The sequence below is a fragment of the Gorilla gorilla genome, chromosome 6 (assembly GCF_029281585.2).
Source record: "Gorilla gorilla gorilla isolate KB3781 chromosome 6, NHGRI_mGorGor1-v2.1_pri, whole genome shotgun sequence".
NCBI lineage: Eukaryota > Metazoa > Chordata > Mammalia > Primates > Hominidae > Gorilla > Gorilla gorilla.
The window spans coordinates 141995274-142011851 of record NC_073230.2 but is presented as its reverse complement, the minus strand read 5'-3'; the positions used below and the strand labels follow the sequence as shown (position 1 = coordinate 142011851).

Below are 16578 nucleotides of genomic sequence, written 5' to 3'. Positions count from 1 at the left end.
ATACATCACATCAAGGAAAAGCTGTAGAAGTGAGGCAGCTCTTCTCTGCACTTCTTATGTACTGTTTCTAGCCGTGAATCCTTGGGTAGTCATTTGCTCTTGTTAAGTCTTTCTTTCCTCCTCTGAATAGAGATGTGGCGTAAAGGGAAGGATTTCTCAAGTCCTCTGAAAGTATAAATTCTTTGTCTGTGGAAATCGTAAGATCTGTAGGGAAATTAGACTTCTCACCAACCCAGTGTCATCATCCTCTGAGACTTGGTGATAAGAAGTGCCCTTCAGGCTTTGCAGGCTGCCTTAGGACCATTTTCTAATGGAAAAATGCATTCAGAATTCCAAACACTTGCCTTAGAATTTAGTCCTCAGAAAATGACTTAATCCTTTTTTGTGTTTTGTTGTTGTTTTTGTTGTTGTTGTGTGTGTCATATATTTCTGTTTTGTATTTAATAAAGGTCTCAAGCTCTTCTTTATTTCAGTATATTTACCTATCAATTGGGATTGTTGATACCTCCTTCAAATAAATATTGGGTTTATTTACTGTTTACTTTTAGGATGAGCCTAATATGCAGAGACTTGCAGATTATTAATCTTATTACTTTGAAAAAGAACTGTTTCAAGGGGTGAATACTGAAACTTGTCCCAGTACTTGGAATTTTCTTGCTTTTATTACATTTCCTAAATGAAATTTCAGAGCCTGGAGGAAAGTAGTGGTGTAAGTATATTTCAAGTATATATAATTGGTTTGAATTCTTTGGTAGAGAGAAATTTATAAAATTATAGTATCATTATAAGTATAGTTTAACTTTTTGCTTAATGTATATATAGGCCCTCAAATCTTTTTTAAATTGGAGCCATAATTTACTCAAATATAATAAAAGAGCTAAAATATTGTTCAGTTTACATATATCAGTGTTTTCCTTCTCTTGTTCTATACTTAATGATATTCCATGGGTTTTGCTTCTTCCTGGTGGTGATTTATCTTGAGGAAATGGGGCATGATAGCTGGAAAATAACCTCTATCAATTGCCATTTTATCCAAAGCAGTGCCCGTTACTGTACTCCTTCCCCAGCCAGTACTGGAGGTAAGTGGACAGAAAATAAGTGATGTTTAGAATTATCAACAAAGAAGCCGAGCTGTCTCAGCATGTAAGGTTTGCTGTTTTCATTACAAATTATAAGGCCAGGTTTTTTTTTAAGGCAGTCTGTAGATAGTTTTTTTCTTTGATCTGAGACTACTTAAAAAATACAGATGCATATAAACAATACAACAATTAAGTGAACAATGATTACATGCTTATTTTGAGGCATAGCAAGCCTATGATTCTAAGTGAAGTACCAAGCACCTGAACTTGTATTGGATGGGCCATTTGTTTACTTGCTTCTAAAACACACAAAAGCATTCTGTCAGCATCTGGAACCTTCATGACCATTTTTGCTTTTTCATGACGACAGAGTAAACAAATAAACAACAATAAATAAAACAAGTTGAGGCAGTATTTGCCTTGTGTGTGTTTGGTCATTCAGTGAATGAATAGTGTATTTAAATCATCTGTTTCTCTGATTTTGGGGAGGACTTGCATGTCAGATAAGCATCTCCTTTGTATTGCTATTTATTTTCTTCCCCAAAGTGTTAGGAAGGCCAGGTTTTCTAGTTTTGTTTGTTTGTTTAAGCACCATATTCTCTATTAGAGCAGGGGCCAGCAAACTTTTTCTGTAAAGGGCCAGGTAGTAAATATTTTAGGCTTTGCCTGCCATAGTTTCTCTTGCAATTCTTATCTCTCTCATTGTAGCGTGAAAGCAGCGAAAGAAAATGAGTAATGAATGGATGGGTTTTGTGCCGATAAAACTTTATTTCCAAAAGGCAAGATTTGGGCCATAGTTTGTTGATGCCAGCATTAGAGTGACAATTCTTGTTCTTTGTGTATTCATTTATACAGCCCTGCTCCATGGACTACTCATGTTATAATAAAGAGATAGAGAAGGGCATGATGACGATGTGCGTTCCCAGTGTGCTAGCTGTGGCTCTACCCCTTTTTCTCTCACTTAAGAAAACTTCCCAGAAACCCAAGAAGTGAGAGCATTTTCCCCCAGGGAAAACCTTGAATTGTGTAACAAGTAAATCCATGGGAATCTTCAGCACTTTATTATTAGCATCAGATTTTTTGTCAGACTCCTCACAGCTATCCAACATACACCAACTTGTAGCTATATGGTCTTTTAGAAGTGGTGTTAGAGGGCTAGTCATTTGGAGTTAACGGTTTGGGTCCCAAGGAGCACAGTCGCCAAAGCTGAAGCAAGACAAGACATCTTTGCTCATCCAGTAGTGTATCATGGGCCACTCAAAGCTTAGTGTGCACAAAAGACTCTCATTTGTTGTTTATAGAGGCGTGTGACTAAACTGAGCCCAACAGCAGTATGCCTTGTGTTTCATATTCTTAGATCTTTTCCTGTCTCTATCTCTTGCAGGTTAGAATTACTACAGATGTTGAAAACATTTGACTGGATTTAGCCAAGTTGAAAGTATGTTTTATAGTATTTTGGTGAGGGAGTTAGATCAACTTGTCGTAGATTACTATTTGGTCAAGGAAAGGCAATTTATGTGGGGTCTTCTAAGAAGAAACCCAACTATGGCCGGGCGCGGTGGCTCACGCCTGTAATCCCAGCACTTTGGGAGGCCGAGGCGGGCGGATCACGAGGTCAGGAGATTGAGACCATCCTGGTTAACACAATGAAACCCCGTCTCTACTAACAAAAATACAAAAAATTAGCCGGGCATGCTGGCGGGCGCCTGTAGTCCCAGCTACTCGGGAGGCTGAGGCAGGAGAATGGTGTGAACCTGGGAGGCGGAGCTTGCAGTGAGCCGAGATCGCGCCACTGCACTCCAGCCTGGGCGACAGAGCAAGACTCCATCTCAAAAAAAAAAAAAAAAAAAAAAAAGAATAAACCCAACTATATAGGATTAGAGTAAAATTAATGATGATGATGATTCAGATACAGTATAAACTCTTATCTGACCTTCACAGAATCTACCTCGTGGAGAAAACAGCTTCCCATTCCCTCATAAGACTTGCTTTGCAGTGTCGATGGCACATTGATGCTCATCACTGGTAGACTTTCTGACACTCCTGTGCGTTTCTTATCTGTTAAGTCAGCTGCTTACCAAGTCAGTTGTGCTTGCTTATTCACCTATTTGCCAGTAGTTTCTATTACATAATTTTATTAAGTGCCATGTCAGCTGTAGCTGTTTCTATGAAAAATAAGCGGAATGCTTTGGGAAGACTTGTAAAGGTGATCTACTTAAAAACTTGCTCTTGAATTAGGTATAGGCAAGAGGACTGTGGAGGATTAGGGGGAAATCTAGAAGGGTTCTGCACTCAGATTGAGTCTTTTAAGTCTTTTAGTTCTCACTGACCTTTAAAGAAAACAGTTGAAAATGTAGATAATCTGCAGAGAACTCAGCAGAACCATACTGGAGGAAAAGGGCTGGTACTCATATGAGACAATTGGGAAATAATTTGTTACTTAGATATTTTATTGCAACTTTGTTGTGAAGTACATACATATCTTTTTAATTGTTTTTCACTTACTGGTCTCGATTGTATCTGAGTGTTTCACAAATGTGTCATGCACTGTGCCAGGGTTTTACCCAAACTCTGTTATTTAATTCTCCCAGCAGCCCATTGAGGAGGGTCCGATGGTTAGCTTCATTTTACTGATGGGGAATCTAAAGCCTGGGTAGCCCATGAAGTCTTCCCATTGTCCTAAAGCAAATAAATGCTAGATCTGAGATTCAGTTTCCTTCTCTCCCTAATTATATCATCCCCCTGCCAGCAGCCAACTCAAGACTTCTCTCAATGCTATAGATTTTTTTTGAATACAGTGGTAGGTGAGATCTTAACTCATTATGAATCACTAAGCCAGTCTTTATTAGAATCAAACCTGGGGGTTGTCACAGAATGAATTAGCTTTAGTTTAGTGCAGAGAATATAGACAAAATGACTTAAATCTTCACCGTGTTGTCCCTATGTCTTTTCTTTTCTGCATTCTGATCTTTTCTCTTTTGTTTGCTCACATACCTGCTTGGAATGGATATATTGTTTTTACCTCTTAAACATGCTTTTAGGTATATAATTTGATGCTCAAAAGATGAGTAATAGGAAAGGTTTTTTTTTTTTTTTTTTGAGATGGAGTCTCGCTCTGTCACCTAGGCTGGAGGGCAGTGGCGCGATCTCTGCTCACTGCAAGCTCCGCCTCCCGGGTTCACGTCATTCTCCTGCCTCAGCCTCCCGAGTAACTGGGACTACAGGCGCCCGCCAGCACACCCGGCTAATTTTTTGTATTTTTAGTGGAGACGGGGGTTTCACCCTGTTAACCAGGATGGTCTCGATCTCCTGACCTCGTGATCTGCCCGCCTCAGCCTCTCAAAGTGCTGAGATTACAGGCGTGAGCCACCTGGCACCCGGCCTAGGGCAGGTATTTTTAGGTCCATTGTTTTAGGTGAAGAAACTAAGGTTCAAAAATTTAAATGGACAACAAGAGTTTAGAGTTTAAATATATAGGAAAGATCCACAATGCAGTTGAAAAGTTGAATAAAGAAATGTTTGGCTGTATAATATAGATATTTAGTTAAAAGAGGAGAGGGTTGAGGGGATCACTTTTTCCTACTATGTGCAGAAGTATGATATAGAGGATTACGACTGGCTCTTTTCTAGTTATGTCTGAGTATGGGATTAATTTTTTGTTTTGTAAGAATTCAATTTCAGCAGGGGGGATTTAGTTTAAAGATGGAAACTAGTTCCCCCTTAGATGGAAAGTCTGTTGTTTAATCTTTTCCATAGGGTTGTATAGAACAGTTTTAGATTCTGTCCAGATTCAAAATAATAAACTAGACAGCAGGGTCCAAAGTTCTACCATTATATCTAATGATTGTAATTTTTAAAAACAACAATGCAGTCATAAACTTGGATTCAGTCTGTAACATTTGCATGCACTCAGACTTTATTATAAATGCAGTAATCTTCCCTTACCCACTGAGGATTCCTTCCAAGACCCCCCTGTGGATGCCTGAAATGCAGATGGTACCAAACCCTATATGTATAACTTTTTTCTCCATACATACATACTGTGATAAATTTTAATTTATAAATTAGGGATAGTAGCCAGGCATGGTGGTTCACACCTATAATCCCAGTACTTTGGGAGGCTGAGGTGGGAGGACTGCTTGAGTCCCAGAAATTTGAGACCAGCCTGGGCAAATATAGAGAGACCCCATCTCTACCAAAAATAAAATTAGCTAGGCATGATGGTGTACACTGGTGGTCCCAGCTACTCAGGAGGCTGAGGTGGGAGGATCACTTGAAGCCCAGGAGGTTGAGGCCACATTAAGCCATGATTCCACCACTGCATTCCAACCTGAGTGACAGAGTGAGGCCTTTTCTTTTTAAAAAAGGCATAGTAAGAGATTAATAGCAATAACTAATAATAAATTAAAACAATTATAACAATATACTGTAATAAAAGTTATGTGAATATCATGTCTCTCACTCAATATCTTATTCTCCGTACTCACTTATTTTCAGACTATGGTTGACCTTGGATAAAGGGGGAACTACTGTAATTTTCTACCATGTTCTTTTCATTCTAGAGCAAATAAAGGATGGTGATATGAAACAAAGTATTTAGGTAAAAAGAGGCTTCTCAATAAGATTTCATTTATATCAGTTTGTAATATTGCCTACTGAGCAATTTAGTTATATTTCTAATTCTGTGAAAGAGCACTTTCATGGTAGACCCAGACAACAGTAAACGAATTAGGATGAAGAGTGGAACTACACATAATGGATTTAAAATTAGTAGTGTGGATTTTTAAAATCGAAATGGAATTCAGAGATGAGAAGGGTTGTTTAACCAGATCATTGGGAAATAATTAGAAAAACACAGTCAGTAGACACAAGAAACTTGGAAATCTACCTTCAGTGGGGAGGCATAGTCGTTTGCTGAACCATCGCCCATATGTATTGATTCTGCAGTGTGTGATCCCAGAACAATGCTCATTTTGCTTTACCAAAAAAAAAATTTTTTTTTATTAAAAAATTAAAAAAAAAAACAAACTCACCACAAAGCACAATATTACATGCACCAACTATGTCATGCCCTTAGTACCCATTGTTCCCTGAGTTCACAAAGTTAAACATTAATGAAGAAGTTCAAGGATTGGCTAGGTAGCAATAGGAGCAAAGATTAAAAGAATGAAGAATGTATCTGCTAAATCAGGGATAGGAAATCTTCTCTCTTAAGTACTATGAATTATCTTGAGAAGAAAAGAAATCAGAGCACAAGTAAAATAGTTGGGGTGGGATTAATGCTTAGGGATTTTTGGAGTCAGAAATTTGAAATGCTCAATTGACCTAGTTTGAACATCAAAACAAAACAATTCACATATGTTTTAGCTCACTAAGTGCAAGAACAAAGAGTGAGGCCATAAAATTGTAGAAGAAGAAATGAGCAAAGAAAAAAAGATACAAGAGAGTGGGAAAAAGTTTCTGGTAAGTGGAAGGATAGATAAGGGAGGGGACGGATATGGGGAACAGCTCAAAAGGAAAGACCAGAGGGAACCATGCAGGAGTGAGAAAAATCATCCTCATCCGCCCGCCACATGCCACTTCCAGAACTTTCTTATGGTTCCCGGCCTGTGTTTCTGCCCCCTAACTGGGCTCAGTCTGTTCTAAGGTGTTTCCCAGTTGTCTTGTCCCTGACCCCATGTTTCCCCAAAGTCCGTTCCTCCTTACCATAGCTCGAAATCCTTGCTGCTCTCTTCCAGTGGATGACCTTGAGAGCTTGTTGAGGTAAATAGGATTGCAGAGTGTTTTTTTGTTGATTTGGTTTTTTTTTTTTTTGAGATGGAGTCCTGCTCTGTCGCCCAGGCTGGAGTGCAGTGGCATGATCTTGGCTGACTGCAACCTCTCCTGCCTGAGCCTCCCTAATAGCTGGGACTACAGGCGCCTGCCACCACACCTGGCTAATTTTTGTATTTTTGGTAGAGACAGGGTTTCACCATGCTGGCCAGGCTGGTCTCAAACTCCTGACCTCAGGTAATCTGCCCGCCTCAGCCTCCTGAAGTGCTAGGATTACAGGCATGAGCCACCACGCCTAGCCTCTTTGTTGAACTTAATATTATTCTTCTCTATTTTCGCTTTCTCAGTGAAGCTTTCTTCCTCGTTGTTTCCAAGTTGTTGTGTTTCGGTAATCTGATTATCTGTCATTTCAGAGTCCCTGTCCTCCCACTGAGCCACATGCGCACACACATCTCTGTTAGGCACCCCTGTCATGTAAGGCACGCTGGGTCTGCCAGAGTGGCACCCCTTGTTCCAACTTTCAGGTTTAATGCTTGAGAACATTTGAAGGCTGTTGTCTGGAAAAGATAAGTGTTTTTATATTTCTTTGAATTTTAGGAGTTGTCTACCACAACAAATAAACTAGATTGCACTTTAAGTTCAATACTTATCATCCTCATTCTGTGGAAAAAATATATTTTCTATTAATCATGTACATAATAGTACTAATTATGGGCCACTTTGGCTGAACAAGTTGTATGCTTAGGCTTACATAATTAAGGTTGTAATGTCATTTCTGGATCTTTGAGGCATTAGTAGAGATCACTGATGAAGTAAACTGACAAACATAACTCCTTTTCTTTGGAAAAGATGGATGCTGTGTGCTAAACTAATCAAGTTATAGAGCCTTAGGCCGGGTGTGTCGGCTCATGCCTGTAATCCCGGCACTTTGGGAGGCCAAGGTGGGTGGATCATGAGGTCAGGAGTTTAAGATCATCCTGGCCAACATGGTGAAACCCCATCTCTACTACACACACACACACACACACACACACACACACACACACACACACACACACACACACACGCCAGGCATGGTGGTGGGCACCTGTAATCCCAGCTACTTGGGAGGCTGAGACAGGAGTGTCACTTCAATCCAAGAGGCAGAGGTTGCAGTGAGTCAAGATCATGCCATTGCACTCCAGCCTGGAAGCCTGGGCAATAGAGCAAGACTCCATCTCAAAAAAAAAAAAAAAGAAAAAGAAAACGTTTACAGAGCCTTTTTCTGTTGATAAGTACCCCTTGAAATACCTGGCTCCGAAGCACGCATTGGCTGGATTTGCTGCCCAGCAGTGTGCTGTCTCAGTGTAGTTGCTTCCCAGTGGGTCCCACTGGTGTCACGTTATTGTCAGTCTCTTCAGTCTATCTTAAAAGCCTTTCTTTCCTTCCCTCTGCTGCTAGTAACCTGGCCTGAGCCCCCTGTGGTGCCTCTCTGTGCAGATTCCGCTATCATTCATTCTCCACACTTGTTCATCCTGGACATGATGTGGTAAGAAATCATGGCTTCAGAATCGGTAGACCTCTCTGTTGCAGGATGTGGATATTTGGTGAGATTTTTCTTGGCATAGCCAATGTAAAGAAGACTGTTCAGGTACTCTTGTATGTGGCCAGAGCCTGAGTGCTGCCTGTGCTTCCACCTTTAGGGCTTTGTGCATTCTATTCCCTCTGCCTGGGGGGCCTGTCTTTTTGCCTGATGGATGAATTCCTACCCAGACTCTTGGATTCATCTCTAAATTTACCTCCCTTAGGGAAGCGTTTTCTGACTCCAGAAGCATAATTTCCCCTTCTCTAAAGTTCCATGCCTCCCTTATCATCATATTGTATTGTGACTTAAAAAATTTATTTGTCTTCCCATTTGACTTTGAGATCCTTGAATCAGGGTTTGGTTCATCATTGATAGTACCTATCACAGTTTCCAGAGGTTGTTGGACTTGGGGGATAGCTACATTTTTGGCTTCGTTGAAGCAGAGGAAATGGGAGGTGGATTCCCTTCACTTTGGAATCTCAACATTCTTTTTCTCTAGCCTCCTTCAGCATGTGTCCTTGACACAGTTGGGGTTTTGATTTATTGATGTTCTGGGTTTTTCATCACATGGTAGACAATGTCATTTGTTGTGATGTTCTAGTTGGCACAGTGCATGTGGGCTGTTGAGCAGAACCAAGTATTGTCATTGTGGCAGTTACAGTTTTTGTTTAACAAACATATAGAAAATTTAAGCACTTTACATATTAAACCATTTGACCTCATAACATCTTTATGTGGGAGGTACTGTTAGTAGTCCCATCTTTGGCTGGGCGCAGTGGCTCATGCCTGTAATCCCAGCACTTTGGAAGGCCAAGGAGGGTGGATCACTTGAGGCTGGGAGTTTGAGACCAGCATGGCTAACATGGTGAAACCTTGTCTCTACTAAAAATATAAAAATTAGCCGGGTGTGGTGGCGCACGCCTGTTGTCCCAGCTACCTGGGAGGCTGAGGCAGGAGAATCACTTGAACCCAGGAGGCGGACATTGCAGTGGGCCGAGATCACGCCACTGCACTCCAGCCTGGGTAACAGAGTGAGACTTTGTCTCAAAGAAAAAAAAAAAAATCCTGTCTTATAGATGAGGAAACTGACACACAGAGAGGTTAAAGTAACTTGCCCAATATCACATAGCTAGTAGGTGGGAGAGCCAACATTTCAAGCCAGGAAGGAGCTCTGGCTATGGGCTAACATGTAATTTACTCCCATACTTCACTGCCAGCGTCATTTTACCTTTAACCACTAGTAGTTTATCTGTCTTCTTATTTCAGATAAGGGAGGATGTCTCAGATCAGAACCTTGGGCCAGGCAACAGTTACTAACCAGAAATTGTTTCCATTATATTTTCCCTATTATCTTCCACTTAGACAGTTGAATCTGATTTTCTAATTATGGTAGTTATATAAAGACTTCTCATAATTATTCAACTTTTGAAATAGAGCTAATTTAAAGAAAAATATCAAGTGAATAGCAGTAGGTATTAAATGGTGGCCTATGTAACAAAAGTCCTGAAGGTGATACATTACATATTAATGGATAGGATATTGTGAGTAGTTGCTTACAGAGGGTGAAGAATTATGAATAGGGCAGCTTTCTGGTTTGGCCGATGTAATTCACGTTTGTTGTGTTTGCAAAGGTAAGGGAACCTAAAGATGGAAAACTTAGTAGCAATTGAGGGGATAAGAGGGCATAGAAAGGACATGGGTAGACATGTTAATGTTCCATTATTAACCTACATTGCATGTGTATTCAATTATTTAGCTCCGATTTGGTTTATATTTAGTGATCTCACTCATACCAAAGGGGTTCTACTGGATAGCAAAGTTTTATACATTTGACTTGCTTTGGGCAATAAACATGGGGACAGATGATAAAAGAAGGGTTATGGAGAGCCAAAAGGCAGTTGCTATGAAGCCATCACAAAAGACACTAAACTGATGGGGAGCAGAGCAAAGGTTTGTCTGGAAAATACAAGTTAGTCTGAAGTTGGGATGACCCAAGGTAAGTTTTAAATATAATGGTACATGCTACTTGTATTTTCCCAAATCACTACTTGTGCACTTCTACAACAAACTTCTGCTTTCTCACAGGACTTTTATGGAAGGAAGAAAAGTAATTTGAATCCCTTGGGCCTTTTTATAGGTCCATTGTCAGCATCTTGTGTCTGCCTTGACCCATTTGCATTCTGGTGGTTGCTGGGAACAGTAAGATAACCTATGAATAGTCCTTGTCCTTCCAGTGTGATCTGAAAGGTCTTTGCTGCTCTGTGCCTGAAGAGAACATTGACAGGTAGTTAATGATGTTCTGGGGTTGCTTCTAGCTCTTTGTAGATGGGGGTGGCCAGTCATCTCATGGCTACTTCCTTGGCTGGGACCCCTTCGCATATTGTTCCTATTAGTTTTTAATTCCAAGAGGGTGGGCTGCTCTCTGTCCTTGCTTTAGTGTTGATGTGTTCATTTAGACACTGGGCATGCCTTGTGAGTCTACTGGACTGTGTTTGTGGAACTCCCATCTCTTCTTGCCCTTTTAACCCTTATTCTTCATGACTGAGAATGGGCCGTGCTTCTTTTTGAGCCTAATCTGTTATTGCATCTGCTGCTCTTAATTATGCTCCTTTTATGCCCTTAATTACTCCTCTTGGTTTTCTGTTAGTTTTTCTTCTCCTTGTGTTACTCTTTCACCCACAGCATATCTGACAGTCAGGATAGTACTGTGGCAAACTGTCAGCCAGCTCCCGTTGATTGGTAATGCTTACGTAGTGAGCTGTGTTGGGAAAGGTTGTGTAGCCTTACTCAGACTCGGTGGGGTCAGGAAAGACAGTGCTGGCTGAGCAATGTCTTCTATGAGCATGGGAGTCAGGAGCAGTGACATCCTTGCCTCTGTCTGCCATGTCTTAGAAGCATATAATTGCTAGCCCTTTTCTGATCTGTAATGTGCTGCTGTGTTCAGTTTGAGAAAGTTAGAGGGGGTCAGCTTGGATGAAGAGAAATGGAAATAGTTAAGCTGCCTGCTTAGAGCTATCTCTTGGCACAAGAGAGATGGAGAAAATGACACATAGAAGTGTTCAATATTAAACTGAGAGACAGATATACAAAGGGAAACTGCAGAAATATACTTTGTTCTATTCACCATTCTCTGTCAAAAATCTGCTTGAATTCCCAATAGTTTATTAGTATAAGAAAGTTAAGGAATAAAGAGTATGCATTTAGTTAAACCTACTTGTGTCTGTCAGGAGCCTGAACAATACAGGCAAGTATAGGAGCCAGGGCAACTCTTTCTGCTCTCCTAGACATGCACCAAGCGTGTGGGGGGCACTTGTTATGGAGTTGCAGGCACTATGCTGGACTCTGATCGTACAGTAATAAAAAGAAATACCCCCTGCCCTTGGCAAGTTTTACCGGTACAAATACAGTTGTCCCTAGGTATACACAGTGGATGGGTTCCAGGGCCGCCCTTATATATCCAAATCTGTGCATATTTAAGTCCCACAGTTGGCCCTGCAGAACTTGTGGATAGAAAGTTTATGCTTAGGTTTTGTATCCTGTGACTACTGTATTTTGGATCTGCTTTGAGTTGAAAAAAGTCTGCGTATAAGTGCACTTGCTCAGTTCAAATCCATGTTGTTCAAGGGTCAAGTGTATATGCTTGGTGCCAGTTTTTCATGGGAAAGCTCATACCTGATTATTTTCTCATTCTTACTCCAGCCTCTAAGCAATAACACTTTGTACATTGCCTCATGCATAGGAGTTTCTCTGTAACCATTGCTGAATGAATTGTGTGCTGTAGGTTGCAAGTGCCATGAAGTTTCTAAAAGAAAATGGTCAATAGAGCCTGGTATGGCTTTGTAGAGAAGAAGATAAAGGTAGTTGTGTTAATAATGAGAGAGTAGTTGATTAAAAAATAAATACAACATCTTCTTGACCACTTATTGGCTGTGTAACTGTGCCAATCCCTTTCACTTCTGTGACCCTCATTATGCTCCACTGTGAAGTTGGGAGTGATAATTTTGGCAAGATTTGTTTATTTTAGCATTCCTCTGCTATATAGTATTGTAGGTGTATTAGTCTGTTCTCATGCTGCTATAAAGAACTGCTTGAGATTTGTTTTTCTGTTGTTGTTGTTTTTTTTTTTTTTTTTTTTTTGAGATGGAGGCTCGCTCTGTCACCTAGATGGGAGTGCAGTGGCACGATCTTGGCCCACTGCAACCTCCACTTCCTGGGTTCAAGCGATTCTCCTGCCTCAGCCTCCCAAGTAGCTGGGACGACAGATGCGCACCACACCTGGCTAATTTTTGTGTTTTTATTAGAGACGGGGTTTCACCATGTTGGCCAGACTGGTCTCGAGCTCCTGACCTCAAGTGATCCATCTGCCTCAGCCTCCCAAAGTGCGGGGACAGCGTGAACCACCACACCTGGTCTTGGGCAATTTATAAAGGAAAGAGGTTTAATTGACTCACAGTTCTGCAGGGTTGGGAGGCCTCAGGAAACTTAAAATCATGGTGGAAGGGGAAGCAAACATGTCCTTCTTCACAGTGCGGCAGAAAGGAAAAGTGCCAAACAAACGGGGGAAAAGCCTCTTATAAAACCATCAGATCTCATGAGAACAGCATGGGGGTAACTGCCCCCATGATTCAATTACCTCTTACCGGGTCCCTCTCACAACACGTGGAGATTGTGGGAACTACAATTGAAGATGAGATTTGCAGGGGGACACAGCCAAACCATATCCCTAGACATAGTTTTGAGAATTTAATTAAGACCTAGCATTATTTTGAGAATTAAATGATATAACGAATATGAGATAACTTTATAACATTCTAAAGTACTACACAACTATTAGTTATTATTATTCTTTGTTATTTAGAAGCAGCTTTCCCCAGACTCCTGAGTTCAGGGATCTATTCCTTTGCGTCTGTCTTCCATTTTGTTCAAGTGTCCACAGGACCCTAAATGAGCCTGCCTGGCCTGGACCCAGTACTTACAAGGGCTTATGCTTGTGACTTTCTTCTTCGTGCATCTTAGCAGCTTGTTGGAGAGGATGGAGTCTTTATCAGAGGAGAGTCTAGAGTTTTAACCTTTAGACCATGCCTTAAAAACCAAGGGCCTCAGATATGAAAGGATACTTATAAGAAGAAAGTGCAGGTTACTTTGACTCATATTTTGAAGATGGCATACTAAACAACATCTCAGTGAAATATCTGAACAAATATTAAAATTAAGACATTTAAAAATTTAGAGCCAGCATGATTTTTCTAAGGTTTGGGACTTTATATAGTAGCCTTTTATTTAGGGTAAAGGACTTAAAATTTTGTGTTAGACTGTAGCAAATTTGAATTTTTGATGGAAGGACATTGGTACTTTTGTCAAGTTGGACACAGGAAAACTCCCAGTTACGTTTTCCTGCACTGTGGCAGCATGATTCTCTTAAACACCAGATTCTGAACCGCAGACCAAGACTGATGGTTAAAGCAGACAATTCCTAATACCTCATAATGATTTGTCCCAAATTTCCTTCTCTTTCATTAATTATATTTTCCTTCTTAATTAATTAATTTTATGTTAGAATAGCGTGACTGATCTCTTAAATATATCCGTGGCCTATCTTCAAATTGCCTAGTTTCGGTGGTGATTCTATTTGGAGATTTTTCTGTGGCATAGTCATGGTATGTATTGTATTAATTCTTGCACATTTCCCTGGGTTTTTGACCGTGGTTTGTTTTTTTCAGTTCTGCAGTTCACTACCCTCTCACTAGAATTTATACCTTTCCTTTAGAAGATATTTAGAAAGGGCTGGTAGAAACATACCTGTCATTCAGCACATGCAGGCCCTGTTATATCACACTTGGATCCTTTCAACAGGCCCTTTAATGGTTTCCCTACTGGCATTCTCCCCTCTTTCTAATCCATCCTACATACCAAGATTAATCTTCCTAAAATACTGTTTCCATTGTGCTCAAAAACCTTTAGCGGCCCCCCATGGCCTACAGGATGAAGTCCAGACCTCTTAGCCAGTTAAGTCTTCCTACAGACTAGTTCCCACTTATTTTCTGGCCCTCTTACTGTAATTCCCTCTTCAACTGATAGGCTTGCTGAGGCCTCCTTTCTTCCCTTCTCTGTGTCTCTGTTTCTTGTCCCCTTTCTTGCGATGGCCTTTGACCCTATCTCTGCCCATCCAAATCCTACTCATCTGGCTTTCAAGTTCTAGTCCAGTTGATGAAATCCTTTATTTTCCTGGCAGCATTTACTGTCCTTATCGTATATTATATTCTATTATGGTTGCTTGTGTTTACAAGCTGTGCACTGCCCTCTACCCCAATTTATAAGTTTCTAAAAAACGTGGCATCTGTAGACAGGAATGGATTCTTGGTAGTTTTATAGCTCTGTGTGTAAATGGGAGCTTTAGGATTGTGGTTTATGATCATTGAATGAGATGCAATAGGCAAGTTATTTATTGTAGTCTGTCCTGTCTTGTTCAGTGACTGAGGGTCTTGTACAAAATAGGTTTTCATTGAGTGCTTATTGAATAAATGAATAGATATATTAAGTTTATTTTGTTCTTCAGGTGTGTAAATTATTTTAGCATTTAACTTAACATGTTAGCATGTATATCGGGTATGGTTTATTTCCTCTGGTGGGAAGAGACACATTCAGAATGCCCGAGAGTCGTTTATGGGTGATCATGAATTGTGTATTCTGCTTAGATCAGGCTTTGTGTTTAGAGCTGATGAGTGAGTTGGTGTCCTGGCCATTCTACCCACCAAATTGCAAAGCTCTCCAAAGTGTTACAGGAGCTATTTGGATAGTAGATCAATTAGTAGTTTTATGTTGCATTTCATCTCCGGAGGATGCAGGCTACCTCAGGTGACAGAAAGCTACAGGAGGACAAAAGATAGCTTTCTGCAAAGACCTGCTAGGCAGTCTTTTTTTTACAAATATTCCAGCTGGTTGTCAGCTCTTCCTTGATCATGTCATCATTACTGCCGTATTCATCTGACAGCAGACAAAAAGAAAAAAGGAAAAAGATTGGGGCGGGGGGTTGGGGACGGAATTCCTTCAGCGCTAAAACCAGTCTTGTCACACTGCAGGGGCACCGTGTTTGGTTTTAATAATCTCATATGTCATTATTAGTAGTAAAATATAAATCTGTTTCTTAGAACTTTTTAGAAAAGAATTTTGAAAAGGTTATGAAATGGTACTCAATGCTCATCTTTCAGGAAAGAGGTGGAGGGGGTGTTAACTTGCTAACTGTCATTACACTGCTTGTTTTCAGTTTCAGATTAATAGCAGGTGGTGTGCAGTTTTCAAAGCAAACAGGCTTTTTTGTTCGGTTAGAAAAAGCACTAATTCTTTACTGTAGCCTAGAATATTTTGTGCAAAGTGACAAATGGCAAGGATCACAAAACATTTAACATTTAAAATAAATTGATAGCTGGCTAATATTGTACATTTTTTAATTAAAAATTTTCTTAAATTGATAGATAACATTGTGTGTATTTATCATGTACAGTGTGATGTTTTGAAGTATATATCATACATTGTGGAATTTTTAAATCCAGCTAATTACCAAATGCTTTATCTCACATAGTTATAATTTTTGTGGCCAGTGCAGTTAACATCCACTCTCTTTGCATAGTATTGTAAATGTCTAAAGGATCAAGCCAGCACTTCAGCAAAATATTTCTCTTACCATACTAATTGAGTTACGTGTCTTGGTTATTTATGCTTAATATATTTGTCTGTTACTTTCAGTGAATATATTTTCATGCAGCTATTTTGATTTGTGGCAATATCCTTTTGTCCACTCTGCAGTACAGTATTCATCTCGATTAGTAAATGCCTCTGGAAAGGAATTGCATCTTAGAAGCTCTGCAGATGATCAGCCCATCCAAATGGACGGTTAATGCATGCTTTTAAATATGTCTGTTTGTATGTGGTGGCAGGAGTGGGGTGGTTGGTGATGTTATGTTTGGAATAACATATTAAGGATTTCTATTTTTGGATTCTTATTTACAGGTAAGTTTTTTTTTCTTTAATTAGGCATTTTTTCCCCCTCAACTTTTATTTTAATTTCCAGGGTACATGTGCAGGATGTGCAGGTTTGTTACATAGGTAAACATATGCACAGGTCATCCCATCACCTAGGTGTTAAGCCCAGCATCCATTAGCTAG

At 40.1% G+C, this 16578-nt stretch overlaps 1 protein-coding gene across 2 annotated transcripts in view; it reads left to right on the top strand.

Annotated features, from left to right (window-relative positions):
* Positions 1-16578, top strand: part of CHCHD3 (coiled-coil-helix-coiled-coil-helix domain containing 3) — a 296155-nt gene that overhangs the window by 161699 nt on the left and 117878 nt on the right. The gene's annotated exons all lie outside the window — the stretch shown is intronic.